This window comes from Acomys russatus, chromosome 19 (assembly GCF_903995435.1).
Source record: "Acomys russatus chromosome 19, mAcoRus1.1, whole genome shotgun sequence".
Lineage (NCBI taxonomy): Eukaryota > Metazoa > Chordata > Mammalia > Rodentia > Muridae > Acomys > Acomys russatus.
In genome coordinates this window covers 57,938,592-57,964,957 of record NC_067155.1, presented here as the reverse complement: position 1 = coordinate 57,964,957, position 26,366 = coordinate 57,938,592, and positions in this window count along the sequence as shown.

Below are 26,366 nucleotides of genomic sequence, written 5' to 3'. Positions count from 1 at the left end.
TTGTGTTCGCGGTGGCTCCCAAATGCCTGGTTGCCCACTAGGGACAGCAGTCATCCTGTGCTTACTCGTGGGGTGGCCTCCAGTTGATCACTGTCCCGAGGTGATGTGTGGCCTCCTCAGGTCCTGTCATGTGCATCCTAACCTGTGTTTCGGACCAGTGACAAGAATGCAGATAAGGCCTGCATAGCCCTGTCCCTTCCTGAGGCACATTTTAATATGCGTACACGTTCCCTACACCCCATTAGGTAATGGCCTTGGTTGCAAGCGCTTACCTGTCTAGTCTGAACTCAATTAGCAAATCCTCCCTGTCTATAAATATTCATCGATGATGAAGTCAGCCAGAGCGGTGGAATCCAGAGAAAGATTATTATGAACCCTGCCACAGCCTCCCCCTTCCCCCTCCCGCCACTCCCTCCCCCTCCCCCACCTGTGGGGAAGGCAAGCCAAGGGCAAGCAGGGACTCCCAAGGCAGGAGCTTCCAAAAGCACAGCAGGGGGTGGGGCGATGGGGCAAGTGGATAAAGCAGTTGCTGCACAACCGTGAGGACCTAAATCCAAATCCCACGGGACCCATTTAAAGCCAGCCTGTCTGTTATCCCAGATCTCCTACAGCAAGATGGAGGAGGAGATGAGAGTCCTTTAAGGGCCAAACAACAAAGAGACCCTGCATCAAACAAGATGGAAGGCGAAGACCCGCATGCAAGGTTGTCCTCTGACTTTCACATGTGTGTGACACATGCATCTGCAAACACACACACACACACACACACACACACACACACACACACACACACACACGGATGTACGCATATGTGTCCAGGACAGCCAGGGATACACAGAGAAACCCTGTCTCGAAAAACCAAAACAACAACAAAGAAGATAGTAAAAATGGTATTTGCACATGTACACTGTAAACAGTATCCTGTCTTCTGTGGTTCACAGCTCAGCCTTTCAGCCATGATCATTTCCCCACAAGTGCTGTGGAAGCTGTTGGAAAATCTTTATGCCAATAAAAAAATATATGCAAGGCTCTTAAAGCATCTGTGTAGATAGGCCTGCAGGGCTGGTTTCCACACAGGTGCAGTGGAAAATTCAAATGATCACTTCAGTCACCTTCCCGGGCAAGGCCTGCACTAAAGCTGGGGGACACTTGTTATGCTCCACAGTCACCCGTGGGCATCAGTGTCGCTGGGACTTACCAGTTCCCCTATGTCCATCTATGGACCCTGCGGGAGGAGCCAGCATTAGTTACACACAAAATGGGTGACTAGCTTGGTGCCAATTAACCTCTTTTAATTGGTAGTTAATATTAAAACCTATTTACTCTCCCTAGAGCAGCTGGGTTCTTAAAGAGACCACTGTGCCGGCAGATGGAGAATAAAGCCTCCTCTCAGGGAATGAGTGAACTTTCTCAGCAACAGGAAGATGAGTTCTCCTGAACGGGCTACTTTATTATTCTGGATACTAAGAATAGGATAGGCCAGGGCCAACAAGACGGCTCAGTGGGTAAAGGAGCTTGCTGTCAAGCCTGAGTGAAGAGTTGCGTTTGATTCCTAGAAACCCACGTGGTGGGAGGCGAGGACTGATAAGTTGTCCTCTGACTGCCACACCCGAGCCACATGACACGTGCACGTGTGCCACATTATGAACGTGAAGGAGAACTTGCTGGAGTCGGGTCTCTCCTTCTAGCATGTAGGTCCTGGGGATTGAACTCAGAATGTCAGGCTTGGCAACAAGCTCCCTTCCCTGCTGGGCCTGTTTCACTGACCTCAGTGGTTTAGAGTTTCCATAATATTTTTATTTATTTATTTATTTATTTATTTATTATCCAAAGGGCTTGGGACCATAAATGATTTTCAGTTCTGGATTTCTCTTATATTTGCAAACATGTTAAAGGTTTGGGGGATAGGACCCAAATTTAATCACAACATCCATCCACACTTTGCCTTACTAGGGCACTTGATGGTCACTCCATAGGCCCCCTTCAGCACTGGACAGGATAATGGTTTCCAAGCCTGCAACCAACCATTTTATGTTGTGCCAACTCTCGGAAAGTTTCCGATTCTAAGGCACTTCCAATTTTGGGTTATTGTATCAGGACTTCTCACCGTGCATGAGAGATTGGGGCAGACATCAACACTTGGCTGCTTGCGTTCGCAGGTTCCAATCGGCTCTCCTACTGTTCTAGAACATTCCTGATCATCCTCACTGCTAACAGAGAGGCTTCATGCGCTAGGAACATCTTTGTTACCCATGAACCCCTTGGATGAATCTAACCTTATGCTAAAATGTAAATGTTTGAGGACAGAGCCAGTCCCCAGAAAGTCTGTGACTATGTGAGAGGATTGGCACTCTGGGCTAGCCTGGCCTCTAGGGAGGACAGAAGGCTGGACGCTCAAGATCAATCCTTGGCAGTGATTTAGCTTGCCTCATCTATGAAAGGAAACCAGATCTAAACTGTACCACATGAGCTCCGGGGCTTCCTGGTGGGGTGAACACAGTGATGGGACTGGAGGTGGCCTGCCTTGATTTCGCAGGAAAGAGGACAAGAGCTCTGGGTTCAGGACCCTCTCAAACCTCACCTTGACCAGCTCTCCCTTGGTGGTCTTGGTCACGTGTGTATAGTGCTTTCCTGGGAGCTACCAGCTGTCCTGGTGGATGACTAAACCAAGGGGGGAGGTCACCGGAACCCCCACCCACTGGTCAGAGTGCAGGTGGCCTGGAGAATGCAATCGTAGCTGTGTCTGATATAAGGCAGCCTCACCAGGAACTGTGCCCTCAAAACACCTCAGGTGGTTGGCGGATGCTAGAGATGAAGATGAACTGAAGTGTGCCAGTTGTCAGAGTAACAAGCCCTCTGCTGCTTCCAAACGCTGCCCTTCGGACTCCAAGGTCAAGATGAGAGGCTGGACAATGACCTCACAGAGACCACTAACAGCTCCCACAGCTACAACAGTCTCACTCCCTGAAAGGTGTCCTCTCTCTCTCTCTCTCTCTCTCTCTCTCTCTCTCTCTCTCTCTCTCTCTCTCACACACACACACACACACACACGCTTATAAACACAGGCAGATATGCATACATATGAATATACACACCTGCACAGATTCATTCACACACATACACACACTTGCATGCATGCACACACAGGAATGCTCACATATATGCACACATATGCACACATTCACACACATGCATGTGCAAACACATACATACATACGTAAACATGTAGATACACACACACATATGCATGCACACATGTGCACATGCACACACATACACATCCATGATTGTATGCCTTGTCTTAAAAAGATGTGAAGAAATGTCTGTTCGCCCCACATAGAGCAGGCACCGCTTATAGGAGCATTGGTGACTCAAAGACAGCACTAGAAAGCCCCCCGGGGTGACTCGAGGACAGCTACAATACCCAGAGCTTGGATGAATCACAAAACCTTGCATGACTCAGGGATGGCAAGCTATACCCTCAAGAGTCCCAAGAAATCAGTTCACTCATCTTACCTCAGGGCCTCATCAGGACCTCATGAGCCCCACAAGGGAAACAGGATCTCACATAGGGGACCACAGCTGCCGTGATTTTGGTGGCCATGATCACATCCCGCCAGGAGGAAACAGCTAGGCATCGCACATGTGTGCACGAGTGTAAAGATCGTGCCTCGTGCCTTGTGGCCCCGTCCCTGACAGACTGATCCCTGTGCTCCATTTACTAGCTACCACCACTCCACCCAGTGCTCTCTGTGCTCTCCCGCCATCTACCGACCACACACCTGCCACCCGGAGACCTGGGTGCTGAGGGGATGGGGCACACAAGAGGTGTGAACATCACAAGGGCGTGCAGGACGCTGGGGATGCTGGGTGGGGGTGGGGCTTGAGGAAGCTGGCCAATGTGGATGCAGGCACCTGGAGGAGAGTCTAGGGACCAAAGGCTGACTGAGGATCTGCCACGAGCCTTCACTTGCTGACTGTTTCTCGGACACATGTCCAAGCCAGAAAACCCCGGTACTGCATGGAATTTCTCTCCTTCTGGTTTTTTTTTTTGTTGTTTGTTTGTTTGTTTGTTTGTTTGTTTTGTTTTTGTTTTTTTTTCCAATTTTTTGTTATTTGACAATTTCATACTTGTGTATGATATACCTTGATCATTCTCACCCCATTATCCTCTTTCATTTCCCTCTTATCTCCTCAGAACCCCTTCTTCCTGACAGGCCCCCTCCTATTTATTATCTCGGTTTTGTGTGTATGCGTTGACATGCTGAGTTAGTTGACTTAGGGGTACTCGCGTAAGCACGTCTACTTATCAGTGCCCACACCACTTGCTTAGCAGTCGTTAACTCCCAAAAGCTCCTCCAGGAGGGTGAGGCCTCGTGAGCCCCTCCCCCAGAGGTGATGGAGATGATGAGGGGCTCAATCTTGCCTGGGTCGCCTGTGGGCAATCACAGCTGCTGTGTGTTCATGAGTGTAGCAGTCACACCATATCTGGAAGACAGTGTTCCACAGCACCTCCGCCTCTGCTGGCTCCTACACTCTCTCTTCCTCTCTTTCTCCATGTCCCTGAGCCTTGAGTTGGTGAGATAGATGTCCGCTTTGCTTTTAATCAGATGAGAAAGCTAAGCTTTATAAAGCCGCATGCTTGAGTATAGGGGCCATATAAACATGTTCCCAAAAATGACAGAGCTTAGATTCTGTGCCTGGTCTAATTTCAAATCCAGGCTGTTTCCTGACCATGACCCTCCAGCCCAGAAAGGCTTCTCTGTAGCCTTGAGACCAGGAGAGGCATCTCCATCACTCTTTGCATCTGCTGGGTTCTCTCCCAGTGTGGCCATCAGCCCCTTAATTGGCTCCTTCCCAGTGACAAGAAAGGAAATGGAAGGGAAGTGTCCCCAGCTCACCCCAGCTTTGGGTGGAGCTCTGGTTATAAATTACCCGATAGCTTTGGAAACTTCCAGTTGAACAAAATCGGGTTTTGAACCCATCTGGTCAGCCTCTCTCCCTGCCTCCCGGCAAAACTGGCGGTGGGTTCTCGGCAGCCTCGCCGATACAGCGATTGGTGGTTTATTCTCATGGTTGTCTCACCCGATTCTGGCCCATAACAATATTCCTGCATGGTAGTTGTTTTAAAATAGCTCAAGGCCCAGGTCTGGGGATTGTAGGTGGCACAGTGGAAATGCGTTTGTTTTGCTGCCTCCGTTTTCCTACTTTGTGAGACTTAATGCTTCACTCGGGTGGATTCTCCCCTGGCAGGAAGAAGACAATGGGTTATCGTGGGCTGAGAACTCCAGTGGGGCTGATTAGGGGCAGCTCGGGTGGAACTGATTAGCACTAGGGTGCATCTTCCTGTTTACCTGGGGGTGTTGCTAAAATCTTCCTGTCATTTAAATGCTGGACATGGGGAAGGCTGAGGGAAGGCTCTCGAACAGTGTGCTGCTCTTGCTGGTCTGGGTGCAGCTGAGAATGAGAGCCCCTGTGTAGGTTGGACTTGAGCTGGACGGCTGTCACAGGATCACAAGATCATAACTACCTTGTCATTTACAAGACAGCTAACCTGCAGAAGGCCACTAGGAAAGGCTGGGGGAGCTGCTCTCTTTCTCTCTGGAGAAGTTGCTACCTCAAGTCTCCGCCAGCTCCTGTGGTCCTGTCCTTTGATGGCCAGCAGTTAGGGGTCCAAGGCCTGAGAACAACTGGTCTAAAAATCTGCAAAGCAAAGCCGGCTGTGGTGGCACATGCCTTTAATCCCAGCATTCGCAAGGCAGAGGCAGGAGGATCTTTATAAGTTCGAGACAAGCTTGGTCTACAAAGCGAGTCCAGGACAGCCAAGACCTCACAGAGAAACCCTGTCTCAACAACAACAACAACAACACAAAACCAACAATAAAAATCTGCAAAGCCCTTTTCTTTTTCTTTCTTGATACACGGCTATGCAACACAGGTTGACCTTGAACTCATGGTGAGCCTCCTGCGTGAGCCTCCTGAGTGCAAGAATTACAGATGCATAGTAGGGCTAAGCCTGGCTGGGGTTTGCTTTTTCTTCTTTTTTTTTCTGTCCACTTTCTACTTCCTTTTTTCCCTTTTCTCCCTTGTGTCTCTTCCCTCTTTTCCTTTCTCCTCTCCTGCTTCGCATTGTGCGTGGACATACACAGATGAACTCACCATCCCTAGTTGATGGATATGCGCTTGCTTGCCGAGACAGGCTTCAGTGGAGAGCCAGGCTCCACCATCTGGTCCCTGCCCAGAAACGTCTATCTGCTGATGCCCTCCAAGTAGATCTGCTGATGGAACAGGCACGTTGCTTCCTGACCTGGTAATCAAACGGCACAGACTCCCTCTCCCACAGTTCTGTAGGTCGGGAGTCTGAGCAGAATTTCACTGGACTAAGACAAGGGCACTTCAAAGGTGAGCTCTGCTCCCTGGCCAGCCGCCCTTCCTTCATCTTCAAGGATTGCGTCACCCTGCGCCTCTCCAATACTCCTTCATGTCCTCCCTCCCTCTGCAACTCTCGTCCCTCTTCTTCCTTCTTCCGAGGACCTGTGGTTATCCCACACCGTGGGGAAATTCTGTGTTGCCTCTTGAAGGCAAAAAAAAAATTTAATTAGAAGAAGAAGAAGAAGAAGAAGAAGAAGAAGAAGAAGAAGAAGAAGAAGAAGAAGAAGAAGGGGTTGAGGAAAAGTAAATCACACTAATTTGGGGGGGGAGGTCACCTGCCTGCCAGCCGAGAGAATTGGCAATTTATAGGGTTCTTGGAGGAATCTGGAGCATTAACTGTGAGGTTCCTCTCTTTTCTTTTTCCTTTTTTTTTTCTTTCCATAACTCTCTTCCCTTCCCTACCCAAATGGATGCAGATCCACAGCCAGTCTTTTCTTGATGACAGCAACATCGTCTTTCACTTGGTAAGTGCTTCCCCTGGGATAGCATAAAGAGTGAGTGACAGACACACTCCATGCATTGTTAGCCAAGGAGAGAAAGGGTAGCAAAATGCTTCTCTCTCCCTCTCTCTCTCTCTCTCTCTCTCTCTCTCTCTCTCTCTCTGTGTGTGTGTGTGTGTGTGTGTGTGTGTGTGTGTGTGTGTGTGTAGATAGATAGATGATAGATGGATGGATGATAATAGATAGATAGATAGATAGGTAGATAGACAGAGAGACGGACGGATGATAGATAGCCCAGGTTGGCTGCAAACTCACTATGTGGCTGAGGATAACCTTGAACTCCTGATCCTCCTGCCCCCACCTCCCAGACTCTGGGGCTACAGTTGTGAGGTGCTGGATTGAGCCCAGGCCTCTTGCTCTACGTAAACACTCTAGCTGTGGAGCCACACCCCAGCTCATTAGCACAGGGGCGAATGCTGTACCCTAGAGTTCAACTGAATTTATTTCTCTCCCTTACTAACACAACTCCACTCAACTGATCTTTGCTAATTTGTGAATAATAATAATAATAATAATAATAATAATAATAATAATAATAATAATAATAATTTAGACTCAATGTTTTCTTTGTGTGTCTGTGTGTTCATGTGTTGCTGTTGCTTCTGTTTTGAGAGAGGCTCTTGCTGTGTAGCTTTGGGCTGGCCTGGAACTCACTTTGTAGCTCAAGGGAACCTCAGACTCACAGAGATCCTCCTGCCTCTGCCCCCCAAGTGCACCACCACCACCACACCCAAACTCAGTTTTGTTATGAGTGAGGGTGAGAGTTCATTTGCGCACTTGAGAGCCTTCTGTATTTCATTTCATTATTGACACACTGACTTCTTCAGCTCACTGCCCTGCTTCCCTTTGTCTGGCTTTCCCATTGGTTCGTGACTCCTCAGAGCAAAGTCAGCCTTAGAGTCAAGTTGCAGAGATAGTGGTTATCACCAACCCATTGTATAGGAGAAGAAACTGAGGCTTGGGAGAGGGAGTTGAAATCATGTCTGGCCTCAGATTTCACCGTACTGTGATCCTATCAGCTGACGGCCCACATGTTAGAAACAAGGAAAAAAGACATGTGTGGCAGTACACCCCTGTCATCCCAGCACTCAGGAGGCTAAGGCAGGAAGATCGTAAGTTCAAAGCCAAGGTGGGCTACATAGTGAGACCCTGTCTCCAAACAAACAACAAACACACATGCATGCACACACACAAAATCTCACTAAAACAAACAAATCTATAGTGAGCAATGCTGTTGCAATAGTCTAGGGGCTTTAGTTCACGCAGGAGGAAACTGAGTCTCTAGAGCCTGGCTGAAGTCACGTGACCACTGTGCTGACACCTTAGGTCAGAGCTTGCCACCAGCAGCTCTAAGGCAGACACAGCTTTCTGTAGTTCCTAGGAGAGGAAAACAGACTCAGAGAGGTCAAGCTGATTCTTCAGGGTCACACAGCTGGGAAGTGGCAGAGCTGGGATTCAAACTCACATCTTTCTGATGTCCACCACTTGGTGATTACTCCCTGGGAGTAATCATCAACCACATACAGCCTTTAGCTATTTCACTTGGGCAGTGTTAGGATTTCAGAGCTAGCCCACCCAGAGGTTAAGGGGCCTTTCTGCTTTGCCATTAATTATTTTAGCTGCACAACACCTGACAGGCCCGGGAAAATACACTCAACTCATTTACAAATGCTCAAAGCAGAGGAGAGGTTACACAACTCCCTAGTGCTACCCAGTAAGAAGGTGGCTCAGCCAAGAATAATAAGTGATGTTATTTCAGGAGAGCCAAATGCAGAGCATCTCATGGCTCCTGGTGGGGGGGCACTAGTTTTCCAGCATCAGTAGCCACTTCCCAGTCCTGGCCCTTCACAACTAACCCTTCCCGCCTCGGGAGAGGTGGATGCACTGCACTGTGGAAGTCTCCAAGTTATTCAGGCTGTGGCTGTGACCTCAGGACCCCTAGGGTTTTCTTAGCATCTCTCTTCTGTCTGTTTCTCTGCCCATCTCTGTCTCTCTGTGTTGCCTCTCTCTGTCTCCCTCCCCCTCCCCTGTGTGTGTGTTTCTTCTCTGTTTCTCTTTGTCTGTCTCTCTGTCCCTCCCCCACTGATACCCCCCACCCCCACCCAGTGGCATGTGGAAGCCAGCGCACAATCTCAGGTGTCATTCCTTAGTCACCGTGCATGTTTTTTGAGGCAGGGTTTGTCATTGGCCCAGAGCTTACTGACTCAGCTAGGCTGGCTGTCCAGCTAGCCCCAGAGCTCCTCCTGTCTTTGCCTCCTCACACTGGGCTACAGACTTGCACCGTGATACCAAGCTGTCTTAGGATAATTGTTGTGATGAGACACTATGACTGAAAACAGCACGGGGAGGATCGGGTTTATTACACTCGCTTCTGCATCACAGTTCACCATCAAAAGCAGAGAAGACAGGAACTCAAACAGGGCAGGAACCTGGAGGCAGGAACCCGGAGGCGGGAGCTGATGCAGAGGCCATAGAGGGGCGCTGCTTACTGCCTTGCTCTTCATGGTTTGCTCAGCCTGCTTTCTTATAGAACCCAGGGCCACCAGCCTAGAGGTGGCACTGCCAACAGTGGGCTGGGCCCTCCCCCCATTGACCACCAATTAAGAAAGTGCTCCGTAGGCTCGCCTACAGCTGGATTCTATGAAGGCTTTTTCTCAACCGAGGCTCCTTCCTCTCTCATGACTCTGGCTTGTGTCTAGTTGACCTAAAACTAGCCAGCTCACCGGCCCTCATTCCTGTGTGGCAAGTGCTTTACTGGGTGAGCCATCTCTCCAGCTTCTTTTATTTTCAGATCAGACCTGTTGAGTTTTTGCATCAAGAGGATACACAACATTGAGTAGTGTGTGTGTGTGTGTGTGTGTGCGCGCGCGCGCGCACGCCTGTGCAAGGGTGCATGTACATGTGTGTGTACCTGTATGCGTGCATGTGTGTGTATGTGTGTGTGGAAGGGTGCATGTACATGTGTGTGTACCTGTATGTGTGCATGTGGTTGTATGTGTGTGAGTGTGTGTGTGTGCGAGGTCACGTGTATGTGTGTGTACCTGTATGTGTGCATGTGTGTGTGTGCAAGGGTGCATGTACATGTGTGTGTACCTGTATGTGTGCATGTGGGTGTATGTGTGTGAGTGTGTGAATAGCTCAGGTGATGCTTAGCCCCTGCAGGGTGACCTTGAAGGTGGATTAGCCTTGACCATGCACTCAGACCCCCATACAGGCAGAGGGGAGGGCAGTGGGACAAGGACTGGGCTGATGCTATCAGCTCTTCTTACAGATACATCCCCAAGCTCCACATGGCCACTTCCCTGATGTCCTTGGCTATGTTTCCAGTTCCCAGTGACCAATGTGACATCCAGGAATAAAGCTGACACCCCCAGGCTTCCACACAATGTGCAAAGGAAGCTGGCACCAGCGATGCACCTGGTGTGACCTCCCTCTCTCCATCCCTCCCTTCTCCCCTCCTTCCTTCCCTTCCTCTTTTCTCCCCCCTCCTCTTTTCCTTCCTTTCCTTTTCTTTGGGGGGGGCAGGTGGGGGTCCAGGATTTCACTGTGTAATTCAGGCTAGTCTAAAACTTTCAATCCTCCTGCCTCAGCCTCCAAGTACTAGGATTACAAGGCATCCCTGCCTGTCTGTGACTGGTTCCCCGACTGGTTTTCTTTTTGAGCTCTTTAGCATTCTAGAACTCTGCAAAAACATTTATTTTACAGAGAGGGCAATTGAGGGCTGACTCCGTTTTTATGTGTGCCAAGTGCTAAAGAAAATGTCAGTGTCTTGGCGCACTAAGGACTCAGACCCTCGTACTCAGGAATGATCTAGAAGGGCCAGGCAGCTCCAGGCCTCCTCAGTGCTCCTGTGGAACAGGGTTCCTGATAATTGCTCTTTAAATTATAGCACCAATTGTGTGTGTAGGGGGGGCTTCTTTTTATTACATTAAAAAATATTTTGTATGTGTGCATGTATTTATGTGTGTGCGCATGTATTTGTGTTTGTGTGTATGTGTGTATGTGTGCGTGCGCACATGCATACACACACGTATGAATGGATGTGCGGAAATCAAATGACAACCTGGTAATAGTCACGTCTCACCTTCCAACAGTTGAGGCCTCTGGAAAGAGCTCAGGTCATGAGGCTTGGCAGCAAGCCCCTTTACCTACTGAGGCATTTTGCTGGCCCAAGACAGATCTTCTGGGCTAGCTGGCCAGGACTGGGGTGGTTAGGATGTATCTCAGGCACAGGAAGCTTCTCTCTCATCTGTACTACTCAGACAGGTCTAAAACTCCCTGTCATCCATTCATGAAACCCCATCTAGACACTTACACACATCTTGGCTGGTTTGAATGTGAGGGGCCCCTGAGTCCAGGCTGTTACTTTCATTGGTTTCTCTTGGCTGGGACTTTCCCTTCTCGCCCAATTCTATTGACACATGCAAGCATCCTTAAATGTGTGTGCCTGTGTGTGTGTGTGTGTGTGTGTGTGTGTGTGTGTGTGTGTGTGCGCGTTTAAAGCTTTATACTAAGAAAACTGTTTTTCTCCCTGGTCTCTGGAATGATTATTTTCAGAGAACCAACTTCCGATTTACACCCTCCCCCACCCTCACCCCGAAATGGTGGGGGTGGGGGGAACTACTCTGGCTCAACTTGGCTCCCCAGCACTTCTTCTGACCACAGCTGATCCGCTGATCGCCCATCTTGTATCCTCTCCAAAATAAATGATGGAAGTGATGCAGCTCCAGTGGCCTGGAGAGCCGTCTGCCGGTGCCATCTGATGCCTCAGCAGGCAGAGCTGAACAGCCCCAGGATACAGCAGCCACGAGGGTGTGTTTACCGGCTGCAGGCAGGGGTAGGAGAGGATGCGCCTGGCTCAGCCCCTCCCTCATGAAACCAAGCATCTCTTGTCCTTAGAATTTATGCCACGAATTCACCTGGACCTTGCTGCCTGTGAGACAGACTGCCACCAGTGTGCTGTGTGACCTTGCACTGGGCACTTCCCTCTCTGGGTCTGATTTGCCATCTTTGTCAACCACAATAACAAACAAACAAAAAAAGACAATAATTCAAGCTGTTCCCTTTGTGTCCCCAAACGTCCTGAGTAATTGCTACTCCGAGACATTAAGACACTCGCTCATGTCACAGAGCTGGCAAGTGACACAGGCAGAATCTGCCCGGGCTCTGACCCCCAGCGCAGAAGCAAGCACATTCTGTGTGTGTCATCTTCAAATGCTCAGAGCACAGTTGATGCTGTCACTCATCACCCAGTCTTAGAACAGTGGTTCGCAACCTTCCTAACACTGCGACCCTTTAATACTGTCCCCCTCGTGGTGTGGTGGGCCCCCAACCATAAATTTATTTTGCTGCTACATCATAACTATAACTTTGCTACTGTTATGAATCATAACATAAATATCTAACATGTGACCCCTGTGAAAGCATCGCTCGGCAACCCCAGGCGTCGGCACCCCCAGGTTGAGAACCACTCCTTTAGAGGCAAGCAGAGGCAGCCTAGCATCATTTCCACCGGTGAAGAGTCCTATTTTTCAGGTCTAGGTGACAGAAATATAAGAAGGAGAGGCAATGCTTAGATCTCTGGGTGACTATGGGCACGGTGGCACAGGTCTAGGAATACAGCTCATGGGAGGCTGAGGCAAAAGGCTCATGAGTTTGAGGCCAGCCTGGGCTACATAGCAAGACCCTGTCTCAAAAACAAACAAACAAACAAACAAACAAACAAGCAAGGCATGGTGGCACACGCCTTTGATCCCAGCACTCGGGAGGCAGAGGTAGGTGGACCGCTGTGAGTTCGAGGCCAGCCTGGTCTACAAAGTGAGTCCAGGACAGCCAAGGCTACACAGAGAAACCCTGTCTTGAAGAAACCAAAAACCAACCAGAGAGCAGAAGGAGCTGGGGATGTGGGTGGAGCTTGGGGATGTGGGTGGAGCTAGGGGTGGGGTGGAGCTAGGGGATGGGGTGGAGCTTGGGGATGGGGCGGAGCTTGTGTGACTCAGACCACAGAGGGTTTCTAGTTTCTAGTCTGGGGTTCCATTCCCAGCAACACATACTATGGATGTTGGCAGCACACTCAGAAGGTAAAGGCGGGAGGACTAAAGTCATTCTCAGCTACATAGCAAATTCAGGCTAGCCTGGTCTCCATGAGACTGTGTCTGGGAAGGAAAGAGAGCGAGCTGGTGAGCTGGTAGAGGAAAGATTACACAAGAGAAGATAAAGTGACCCTTTTGATTCTGGGCTTCTCAGCCAGTCCCACAGAACCCTTCCCATGGCCGGCCCGAACCGCTCTTAAACCAAAGGGGCCCTTAATTGCTACAAGCTAAGAAGTGGCTATGGTCACCACGTATCTTCCACGGACATCATAAACGGGGCTCCCCAAGATGCAGGGCACTGGAGATTCAAACTCAGGATCACGTGAGCCCAGAGAACTGGCTCTTCAGCCCTTTGTCACCTACCCCATTGGCAGGCATTGGCCTAACCCTGGGCTCCAGTGTGCCTGATCCTCCACAGCACCCTTTCCCACTGTCTGCTGATGAGATTCATCCGATAGGGCCGGCTCAGGGTCACCTCTTCAAAAGGTCTTTAAAGACCAATGCCCCATGCAGAAGTCATACCTCAAGGTCCAAGTCCTCTGGCGATAGCCAAAACAGTCATCATCGCTGTTTGGAAATAGATGGCCCTTGTCAGGCCATGTGCACTCGGCATTGACTTAATTGTGTTGGTTTGTTTTGAGGCAAGGTCTTACTATGTAGCCCAGGCTGGCTTCCAATGGAGCCTCCTGCCTCAGCCTCCAGAGTCCTAGGACCACAGGTTTGTACCACCACTCAGGGCTAGTGGCAGCAAGATGGCTTGGCGGGTAAAGGTGCTGTCAGCCAAGCCTGATGACCCAATCCCTGATGACCTAATCCCTGATCCCCCGTGGCAGGAGGAGAAAACACGCTCCCCCTGAGTTGTCCAATGACTCCTGCACACAAAACAAGTGCAATAAACATTTCCAAGCAAAACGCTTAGGAAAGGTCAACTTCTAAAATTTTCCATCGAAGAGTCGTGTGCTTGACCCCTAGTCACTGGGGGTCATGAAAAGACCCCAGACAGATGTTGCACCCCTCCAGGGTCTCACTGCTATGGCAGTGCTTGGAGAATTGCAGTGGCTGAAGTGGGAGAGCTGGAGGCCCGATGATGCATACCCATAAACCCCAACATAGGGAGGTGAAGGCAGGAGGATCTGGAGTTCAAGGTCATTTCAGCTACATAGTGACTTTAGGGCTAGCCTGGGCTACCTGAGAACCACCTCAAAAAAAAAAAAAAGTGGTAACACTGGATGAAGTAGTTACTAGCTGCCTCTAGAAGCTCAGGAAGGCAGGGTACCATGTTCCTAGCTCCTCAGGGAGACCAGTTCTTCCTGACACCTTGGACTTCCAGACCCAGTAGGGGATAATTCCATTGTTTTAAGCCACTAAATCTGTGGCCACTTGTTGTGGCTGCTCCAGGAGACTCCTGCAGACAGACAAGGGCCCGTCACTGTGTCTTCAGCATCTTGCCTAGAGCCAGCATGCCCCCCTCTGCAATGTCACCTCCCCGTGCCCCAGGTGGCCTCTGTATCCTTCCCACCCACTCCAGGTCCACAGGAAGGTCTCCCGCCTCCCTCAGAAGCGTCACTCAGATGAATGGTTCCTTTATGTCCTGATAAGGCATGGTTGTTTCCAGTGATGTGTAGGTCTCCATGGAAACACCCCTTCACACTGTACATTGACTTGGATTTTCCAGCAGTGTACGTCTTGGGAGCATCCGTCTGTGACTGTGGCCTCAGTCTACACTGGCGGGGGCGGTGGGGAGGGGGCAGTGCTTCCTGTCTGGCAGAACTTATGTGGGATGAAGCCATGGAAAGAAAGCTTCAGGCTTTGGGATGCCAACCCCAGCTGCTGCCTGCGACCTTGGACAAGCTGCCCATCCCTATACTCTCAGCTCTTTTTGCTCCCAAGCGAGCTGGATGACAAAGGAAGCTCTTGTGTGCTCTAAAATCCAACAGGGTCCAAGACAGATGTGGGACAGATGTTCTTTTACTTTTCGTTGTTGTTGTTTTTAATATTCTTCTTGTGTGTGCACATAGATGCACTCCTAAGCACATAGTGTATGGAGGCCAGACAGAGGTCAACCTTAAGTGCCCGTCTTTGGGAGTCAGCCATCTTGATTTGGGGAGACAGAGTCTCCTCACTGGCCTGGCACTCCTGCCTCAGTCAGATGGGCTGAACGTGGAGCCCCAGAGCCCATCCTGTAGCTGCCTCCACAGTAATGGGTTTTCACACTGGGGATGGCAATTGAGCTAAAGAGACTTGATTGGCTGAACAATCAGGGGATGCCACTTAACCTCCACCCATGGGGGCCACTTAACCCCCACCCATGGGTGCTAGAGCAGCGATTCTCAACCTGCGGGTCACAACCATCAGGAAAAAAACCACTTATTCCCGATGATCTCGTTGCTACTTCATAGCTGCAATTTTGCTACTGAGCAGTGTCTGAATTCCTAAGACCATTGGAAATATGTCACTAACCACAGGTTGAGAAATGCTGTTCTAGGGTGATTGAGTCATTTGGGTTTTTTTTTTTTTTTTCTGAAGATAAAATAATAAAAATTAGAATGCTTACTATGTTTTCTTGAATACAATCCTAGCTGCCAACCATGGAGGGGTTTTTGTTTGTTTCTTTTCTTGTCCAGGATGAGAATACAGGGTTTGTTGTTATTGTTGTTGTTTTATTTGTTTGTTTTGGTTTTTTGAGACAGGATTTCTCTGTGTAGCGTTGGCTGTCCTGGACTCACTTTGTAGACCAGGCTGGCCTCGAACTTACAGGGATCCGCCTGCCTCTGCCTCCCGAGTGCTAGGATTAAAGGCATGCGCCACAACTGCCCAGCAGAGAAAGCAGGTTTTATTAAATAACTCTTGGGTTTCTTCCTGCCACTATTTTCTGCTTGATTCTGATTTGTCCCTGTTTTTAAATATTTTTATTTAATTTTTAAATTTATGTGCATTGGTGTGAGGGTGTCAGATCATGGAGTTACAGACAGTTGTGAGCTGCCATGTGGGTGCTGGGAATTGAACCCGGGACCTTTGGAAGAGCAGACTGTGCTCTTAACCACTGAGCCAACTCTCCAGCCCCTGTCCCTGTTTTTAAAAGAGCATGCTGGTGGATGTAAATGACATTCTTTGTGACCACCAATGGTTTTGGAAGTAAGGTTGAACAGGCCACTGAGATGGCACATACCTTTAATCCCAGCCTGCATGAGGCTGAGGGAGAGGGTCCAGGGGTTTGCCTTTTTTTTTTTTTTTTTAAATCTGTTTTATTTATGTGTGAAGTAGACTCAGAGAAGGCAAGAACTTTCCCTAAGGTCACACAGGCCATACATGACAGAGCTGGCAGTGAAGTGAGGCATCTGATTCTTGGGCTGTGGGGCCACCACACTGGGCTTTTTTTTTTTTTTTTTTTTTTAATATGGGTTCTGGGAATCTGAATTTTATGTGTGTGCAGCAAGTATTTAACTCGCTAAGCCATCTCCCCAAACCTACATGCTTTGAAAACAAACAAACAAACAAAAACAAAAAACTTAAACTTTCATAGTATGGACCATTCTGGTGATTCTAAAATGATCAAAAGTCTTGAAAACACAGTGGCCTGGTTCAGGAACGAGCCTCTTCTGAACAGCACAGTGGGGCAGCGCCACCATGTCCCCCAGACTTTGGTGAAGTCTGAAGTCTGGGAGACAGCCAATGGTTTGGGGTGAGGCTGCAGAGCCCGGCGGCTTAGGGAGGAAAACAGCAATGGAGAGATTCGCACCGAAGACCGCTAACGCCACGAGAGCGAAGGTGGGTCCTCTGGGGCTGGGTTACAGGTCACGAGCAACCGTGCCTCTTTTTGTGTTGTGCAGAGTGAGCTCAGGGGTCCACCCGGTATCTATAAACACACAGCCCACAGCGGTTCAGTTTCTTGGTTACAAGTGTCCCGACAGGAGACAATCTGTTGCTGGGCCTCAACCTCCCCTGACCCTTCCCGGTCTCCGAGGAAACACCGGCATCAACTGAAAGGGATTTTAGTGGTTAGGGCTTGAGAATTGTCGCAGGCTTTTTCCAGTTCTCGGTCCTGGCCGAAATGTAAGGGTAGGACCACGCAGCCACCAGAGAGGCTGGACAGGAGGAGGTCGTGTTTCAACGTCCTTCCCGGGAGACTTTTCAGTCAGGACTCTAATCAAGGTTTCAAACTCACCTTGCAACTGAGGATGACTTTGGACTCCAATGCTCCTGCCCCAACTTCTATAGCGCTAGCTTTCCTGGCATGCTCCACCACACTCGTTCACGGGGCGCCCAGGATGGAACACAGAGCTTCATGCATGCTACACAATTACTCTACCCGCTGAGCTACATTTCCAGCCCCAGTTTGACTTTTTACAAAAGATTTTTTTGTTTTTTTAATTTTTCATGCGTATGAATGTTTGTCTTCAGATAGTCTGTGCACCGCATGCATGCAGTACCCATGGGGGCCAGAAGAGGGCGCTGGATCCCCTCTTCTGGAACTGGAGTTACAGATGGTTGTACGCCACTTTGTGGTTTCTGGAAATTGAACCTTGGTCCTCTGGAATAGGAGCGGGTGCTCTTAACTGCTGAGCCAGCTCTCCAGCTCTCCATTCGACTTTATTATTATTATTATTATTATTATTATTATTATTATTATTATTATTATTATTATTATTATTATTATTACTATTAACATTTTCATGGTGAGACAGACTTGCATCATGAGACAGCAATGGAAGACGTTCTTTTAGTAAGAAAGCTGAGGTTGCTTCCCTCACTAGCGCTCCCCAATTCAGACCTTTGGGTATCGGGGTCAGCTTCCTCTGCTCCCCCAGTGTTGAGCCCCCCAATCCTAGCAGGAATGTCCTAGGCACCAAATGTAAGCATCCTTAGGCCTTGTGTTTCTCAGACTTTTTTGTCAAACAGTCATACATTGCTAATGATAGGGATGTGTTCTGAGGAAGGCACCAAGAGGCCATCTTGCTGTGAGAATGCCAGAGTGAGTGTTTAGGCAAACCTAGTGGCACAGGCACTCAGGGAACAAGATGTGCACAGAAACACTCTAAAATAGAAGTGATAGCTGGTCACTCCCACTTCGGACGATCATGCGCTGTGCTTCTATGCAGTCACTGCCACTGCCAGTGGTCACTCATGTACTTAACCGTATGCTCCACCCTTTAAAAAAAAAAAAGATCTATTTATTATTATGTATACACTGCATGTAGGCCAGAAGAGGGCATCACATCACATTATAGATGGTTATGAGCCACTATGTGGTTGTTGGAAATTGAACTCAGGACCACTGGAAGAGCAGACAGTGCTCTTAATCTCTGAGTCATCTCTCCAGCCCCCAACTGTATGCCCTTTGCTTTCATAGGGCTGGCAGTGTGGTTGTATTTCCATGGGTTCACAGAGCATTACCACCAACCAGACCTGTGGGTTACACTGTGACACTGAGACAGCTACCGGCACCGCCAGGTGATGGATGCCTTCCAGCTCTCTTATAACCTTTTGGATCACAGCGGCATGGTTGACTGAGCCTTCCTCCTGCCCAGTGCCTGACTGAGTGCCTCCTTTGTCTGTGTGGTATTTCTGTTCTTTGTGGCTGTCACTGTGTCCTAGTAGTTGTCTTCTCTCGTTGTCACCCCTGTGGATTTTCTTTGCCGGATGGTCTTATGGGGGAATCTAGGTCCACACCTGCTGGCGAGCCCTTCTTGAGCACCCTTCTAGAGCTTTCTTCCCCTATGCCTTTCTAGAACCTTCTTACAACAGTGCAGTTGGACAGACCTTTGTGATTGGTTGATGTCACTGCACTGCCGGCCATCTTGAAATCGTGTGTGTGTGTGTGTGTGTGTGTGTGTGTGTGTACACACATGTGCATGCCCATGTGTGTACCAACATAGGTAAGTGTGTGTTATATAGGACTATTCCCAGAGTCAAACCCCCACTGTCGTCGGGAGTTCATCACAGCTGGGCCTGCTGACCAATGATCATCACAGCTGGGTCTGCCCCTCATGGAAGGAGGGTCAGGAGGGTCATGGGACTTGCACCTGACTAGCCAGCAACCCTCCCAACCTGTTGTATGCAATTCTGCCCTAATTGGACAGGCTGTTTGTGTAGGGACTAGAGCTGTGGTTCTCAGCCTGTGGGTCACAACCCTTTTGGCAGAGCTCCATCTCTGTCTCCAAAAACATTTACACTACGATTGGTAAGGATAGCAAAATTAGTTATGAAGTAGCAACAAAAATTAATTTTATGGTGGGTGGGGAAGGTTGTCACAACACAAGGAACTGTATTAAAGGGTCACTGCATTAGGAAGGTTGAGAGCCACTGGGTTAGGGGATGCAGGTGGGAAGGATTGAAGGGAGGGGAGGGACTCCATGTGCCCAGTTGCTCAGAAACCACCGTGCCTGCTGGGTGCAGATCTTCCAGGGTGGTGGCTTTAAGGTCACCCATGCTCCTGTCCGGAACACCTCATGGATGCTTTACAGGTAAAGCTTGATAACTCGCTGGCTTCCCAGATGCTCTTTGACAGGCTTATACCTCAGCTTGTCTTGGAACCCTTGGCAGGAAGGCTGGATGCTGTTAACATCTTTCCAAGGGAAGATAATTGAGCCACAATGCTCGCACACAGGTGTGTGCCCCTGTGTGGTGTGTGTGTATGCCTGTGCAAGCCGGAGACACAATATACTACCGTCGAGCTTAATTTTGAGACAGGATACATCACTGACATGGGGCTCGCCAAGCAAGCTGAAGTGGCTGGCCAGAGTCCCAGGAATGCCCCTGTCTCCACACCCTCAGCACTGGGATGATGGTAGGTACAGGATTTCTGAGGGCTGACTTCCAGTCCCCGTGCTTTACCAACTGACAACCCTCAGCTTATGTTCTAGAATAACCTCAGCCCCTCACTCCTGCCTTTGCATCTGGGCTCACATGAACTCTGGACAGGAACATCCACCCCCAGCCATGACCAAAGCCAGGGCATCAATAGGAACCATGGGGCCGGGTATTGCCTGTCAGACACAGGGGGCAGCCATGCCTTCCTGCACCCTTTCTACCTACAAAACTTTGGGACTTCCAGAAAGCAAAGCCCCTCCCTTGGGTGGCCTGCGCCCCTCCCTCTTGGTGCTGGCGTGTAACCCTGATGACCCAGCCAAATGAGTTATTTGAGATGGAAACGTTAGTTTCTTTGAGCAGATGGGTGTCAGCGCTGCTCGGTAAAAAGGTGGCTGTCTGCCGCATTGGCTCGCGGTGGTACAGATGACGGCTGGGCTGCTGGCTCAATTGCAGAGTGTGAAGAGAATCATATGTTAACGGCACCGAGGGAAATGCCCTACTTAGGCCCAGCCCTCCCAGAGAAAAATCATTACCTCCCCCATCCTCAAATTTTGTTTTGTTTTGTTTTAAATCTGGGTTTTCACATCTCTGATTTACTGAGAGTCGGGGGGGGGGGCATTTTTTGAAAGAAAAAAAACCCAATTCATTATATCTCAAAGTGCAGACCAGAAACTGCTGGGAGCAGACTCACCCAAGGCTTATTAAAAGGCATATTCTAGAGACAACCCCCCCATCTTACCCCCTACCTACCCCACACACCTAAAGCTCCCTTTCTCAGGGGTTATGACTTGGAGAATGTTCCAGGTTAACAAGCTCCCCAGGGGGCAGTCGTTCCACTGAAGTTGAACCATTTTACCCACTCACGATGAAATAGCATTGTCAAAGTGCAGGTAAAATTACAAAACAAACAAAACAAAATCGAGTATAAAATCTTGAGATTTGTCATGGAGTTTGTTTTGTTTGTTTTCTTTTCCTTTTCCTTTCAATTTCCATCTGTTTTTTTTTTTTTCAGATTTAATGCAAAATATAAAAATAAAAACAACAACAAAAAAGCCCCCTCCCAAACCCCCACCTTTACAGTTAGAAATAAATAAAAAGAACAAGGAGACAGCACAAAGAGATGATTTGTATACTAGAAGCCAAAGACGGTTTGTAAATTCCAGAGATTTTCAAGAGGGGGAAAAAAAAACCAACTTAAAAAAAAAAAAATCAACTGATTCCTGTCCTTGGCACAGGAGCTTGGTCCCTGCTGCCCGGCCCCACCCTGCTGCTGCCTTCCCAAGTGTTCAGGCCAATTTTCTCTTGAATACAGGAGAAGAAGCCGCAATGACATCCCCAGGGACCTTACTTATAGAAAACCTTTCCGCGGGAGGATTTATGAAACGCCTGTAAAATATGTGTATAGGAACTCGGGACATTTTGATCGCTACCAAGGAGAAAAAATGGACAGTTTCGTATGAGTTGGATTCGTGAGCATTTTTATGGGTTTTTAAAATTAATTAATCTCTTCCTTCTTTGTTAGAAATTCTTGGCACAGACTTAAGACCCCCCCCCCTCCCCATCCCGGAGAAGGGAGACATTGCCCACGGGCTGTATGTCTAAACTGTCAGGTTTTCAGCCCCCAAATCTCCAGAGGCGAAGCTAGGTTTCACAGGCCTCCGATCCGACGGGGAGCAGCTTGTCATCGTTGGGGAGATGGGCAGATTATTAGTGGAGGTACCGCCCCTGCCTCTAACAGCCTTTGTGCCACTGGCTAGAGCCAGGGGTCCCTGGGGCTGGGTCTACACTCAGCTATTTCCAGACTGGGAAAGAACTGTGTGTGTGTGTGTGTGTGTGTGTGTGTGTGTGTGTGTGTGTGTGTGTGTGTGAGAGAGAGAGAGAGAGAGAGAGAGAGAGAGAGAGAGAGAGAGAGAGAGAGAGAGAGAGAGAGAGAGAGAGAGAGACGTGCGTGCATGTGCGCGCGGGATTTATTCCGTATCTTTTTAATTCACTGTCCTACACCCCACTTCTGTCTCCATGAACAAGGGGTTTCCCAGATGAGGAAGGGTAAGGGTTGTGTGCACCCTAACTCATCTCTGTGTTTCCTTTCTTCTTCAGCTTCGTTAGCTATAACTTTTTTGTTTTATTGTGTTTTTTCAAAACAAGGTTTCTCTGTGCAGCCTTGGCTGTCCTAGACCAGGCTGGCCTCCAACTCACAGTGATCTGCCTGTCTCTGCCTCCCCGAGTGCTGGGATTAAAACTGTGGGCCACCACCACCTGGCTAACTTTTTTTTTTTTTTTTAATGAAAATTCTGCTCTCCAAAAAGGTAGATAATCACAAAGTGGGAGCAAATTTGCTTCCCTCTTCTCTCCCCACCTGGGAGACATTGGCAAATGGCAGAGGTGTTTTGGGCTTGTGACAATTCTTAGGGGAAGGTTCACAGTGGCATCTAGAACATTCAGACCCAGGGTGCTGGCTGACCATGCTCAAGACAGTCCTTTCCCATCAAGTATGGTCTAGCCTGAATACCAGTGGTGGTGAGTGTGCCTGACCATGGTGATTAAAGCAGTAAAAAGAAAATGTGGGTGAAAGAGCAAATGTATTCAATAAGCCTTAGCAGTGATTGCTAGACTCAAACACTGGTGGCTCCTGCTTGGACCACCTCAAAGGAGTCTGAGGCTGTAAAGCAGCTCATCTAGACAGTGTGGTGATTGATTAGTAATGTCTGCTGTGGCCCTGTAGGGGGAAATCAGCAGCCCCGGATCCTTGTATTTTCCGACCCTGGACTACTCAAGGGAAACATCTGCTTCTGCTCTGACATTCTGCAGTTCTATTGTGGGGCTTCTGCAAGTCGGTCTTCAAAGTTCTGCAGTCAGCATTATTTACCGAATATTTAAGCAGCGCAGAATCCTGCAGGCTCCTGTGGTGGGGGTGGGTGGACAAGCTGAGAGCCAGGAAGACAGAACCTTTCCTGTACAGGGTGTTAAGGTGGATAGCTGTTGACAGCAAATAGAGGTGCTTCCTACCTTGCACCCTCACCAGTTTTTCCCTCATCTTGCATGGGGCTAAAAATTTGTATCTTTAAGAATAATGCCATCAGATTAAAACACCATATTCAGCTGCACAAATATTACCACAAAGAGGCTAGCATGCAGCCCAGCCCCAGTTCAGTAATCTGCTAAAATGGTTGCCACAGAACAAGAACAAAGTGTGGACAGAGTGAGGTGAGAGACTAATTATCTCTCAGAACAGATGAAGGAGTGAGGGAGGTAGGGAGAAGACAGTGATAGAATTCCTGTAGGGCCGTTCTCCATGAGTTCAGAGGTAATCTTACTCCCGGACCTTGGGAGTTGAAATCTGAAGATTCCGTGACCCAAGAAAGCACAGCATCCCAGGCCAACAGACGCAGTGTACCGCACTAAGTTGCTCTGTGGCCCTTGTTATGCCTCATGAGATATCCCTCAAGTGTTCTATCTGTGTTCTTTTTCTGGGTAGGCTCCTCTCTTGCCTATGAGCCCCTCTGTGGCTCCCTAGGACTCACTGGACCAAGCCAAACTCCTCCCCAGTTTCTGAGTTGGCCTAGAGCTGTGTCCTGATATCAATTGGTCCTCCTCTCTCTTGTAATGATCCCCACCACCACCATGATAATGCATTGAGCCCCTCTTTGCATTCTCTTATGTCCCCTGCATTAGGGAGGAGACCCACACCATGGATGTTCTCAACATTCACCAGCAGCAGAGGGGTTGTCGGGCTTACCTGGTGGTGGTGATGGTGGTGGTGGTGGTGGTGGTGGTGGTGGGTGGTGGTGGTGGTGGTGGTTGTGGTGGTGGTGGGTGGAGGTGGTGGTGGTGGGTGGTGGTGGGTGGTGGTGGTTGTGGTGGTGGGTGGAGGTGGTGGTTGTGGTGGTGGGTGGTGGTGGGTGGTTGTGGTGCTGCTGCTGCTGTTGCTGCTGCTGCTGCTGCTGCAGGCTGTGGGCTGTGTGGCTCCTACTTTTTGTCAGGAGGAACCCCACTTGTCAGTTTCTTTGGAGCATGAGAGTGAAGCCATCAGGCACATGAGAAAAATGAAAAAGGGGACTCCCTCCTTTCCTTCCTTTTCTCTTAAAACAAAACAAAACAAAACCGGTTTCATATAAACCACTGGACAAATTTCTGTTAGGTTTCAAAGAACCAGGTCAAAGGAATGCTGTGCCCATCTGACAGATGGATAAACCAACGTACCAGTCAGAGCTCCTTCACTCCATAAACCAAGGTTGCCTGTGTGGGGTGGGATGGGGGCGGTGGAGGCTGAGACCTCAGGACTCCAGGCCAGATCTTGTGGCTTCTATTCTTTTTATCTCTCCTTTGAGACAGGGCTGACATCAACTATGTAAATGTGACCTTGAATTCTGAGCCTCCTGCCTCTCTGCCTCCCAGTGCTAGGATGACAGGTGTGTTCCACTATGCACTGTTTATGTGGTGCTGGGGAGTGGAACCCCGGACTTCATGCACAGTGGGTAAGTGCTCTATCAGCTGGCCTACCTCTCCAGACACTTAGGTTCCCATTTATCATGTGGAGACAGATACATCACTTCCATGTGATTGAGACGGAGCAAGTGAGCACGCACGCAGAAAGAGTGTTTACTGCACGCCAGGCTCACGTACAATCTTGTAGTCCCACCTCAAATAGGACCCATTGTGGAATCCAAAAGAAATGGAGGCCACAGAGTCACGTGGGTAGCTGATGGTGGCGTGGCTGCCTTTGGGGGGGACCAAGGCTAGGCTTTGCCTGGTGATGCCATCTGGTCTTTTCTGCGTGTGTAGCCCTGCTGTTCCTGAAGATGAGCGATGTGGGCAGGGAATCTCAGGCCACCGAACCACAGAGTGCTTCTCTGGTGACTTTGTACATGACAGGGGGGCGGGGGGGCGATGGAGGCGGGGAGGGGGGCGCATGATGCACAGAACCACAGTCCCAGCCATCTGAGACGGGGCCCAGGGCCCCGACTCCCTCTTGAGACCCCACCGCCTGGGATGGGCAGCAGGTGGCGCCACGGCCCTGGTTTAACAAGGACAGCGGGGGGGGGGGGGGGTGGAAAAGGAGGGGTAATCCAGTAAGAGAAGCTAGTGGAAAACAAGGATTTAAATGAACAATTTGTTCCAAAACATTTGCCTTGTAACGGGGTCATCTATAAACTCTGGGGTTTCCTGTTTGCAATGGAGCGGGCCGACCGGCGGGTGGCCACCGTATTCCTTGCAGCCAAGGAGACAGTTTTGAAGGTCGGCTCAAGAGCTCAGGTCTCTTCCCCACCTCTGGGCCAGATTGGCTCTGACATTTCCCGGCTTTTGTGCCCCTAGGTGAGATGCCATGGCAGGGGCCCGCTGCAGCTGCATTCCATGCTGCGTTCCCCTTTCCTGACTGTTTAGAAGGAGGACTGAACTCAGTCATTTCCAGAGGAGAAGCGGGCTCTCTGATCCCTGCATATTCTCTGCTGTCGGCCTTGAGCCAAGGCAATAAAATAAGTGAAAACAATAAAATAAAAAGAGGTGAAGGTGGCCGCTTGACAAAGGAGGGAACTGCTGCTGCGGACACTGTGGCTGCAGAGGGAAATGCTTGGTCTGAAGCCAGGCCTGGTTATTTGGGACAAAGAGGTCTGAAATCACTTCATCATAGGCTCTGGGGCACCAAGGCGGGTCGGGGGGGGGGGGTGGGGGTGAGGGGGGCGGCGCGGGCCTGAATCAGCTTGTCATTGAGCCGTGTGACCTTCAATGGGCACTTAATGTCTCCGACGTCAGTTTTTTCTGTAGATAACTGACAAACAGTAAAACCTGCTGTGCCCGGGAGGTAGTGGTGCTCACAGATCACTTATGGTGAAGTCTTGGGTACCTCCAGAGCAGGTAAGCAAATCCATTTTCTGTTGTAAGACACCTTGAGAGCCAACAGGTTGTCCACATAGGCCAACTTGGGACCGGAAGTGCAGAGACATTGAAGGAAAGGTTTATTAAGTCAGAATGACATCTTTACATATCTAATACAGTCATGGAATGCATATGTGACAGCGTCCTATGAGTGACAGAACACCTAGTGACTCTTAACGGAAGCACACTCACAGAGATCCTCCTGCCTCTGCCTCCCAAGTGCAGTGCTAAGATTAAAGGTGTGTGGCTTTGCTTAGTTTGGGGGTTGTTGTTGTTGTTTTAAAGACAGGATGTCAAGTTATCCCAGACTGGCTTTGAACTTGCGATGTCCTGAGGATGACCCTTGAACTTCTGATCCTCCTGCCTCCATCTCCCAAGATAACGGATACACACCACCTCAGCTGGTTTATATGATGCCAGCATCAAATCCAGGGTTCCCATCTGAGCTGCAGCCCCATCCCACGGTGCTCTGCTTTCATAAGCCCAAATCTACTGTAGTGTTACCTACCATGCAGTATGCCGGCGGTGGCAGGGCAGCTTGGCTGGGCCCAGTGTCATGTACCTATAATCCCAGCACTTGGAAAGCTGGGGAAAGTTCAAGGCCAGCTCGGCCTACCTGATGCAATATTAGCCTTTAAAGAAAAAAAAAAAGTGTGAC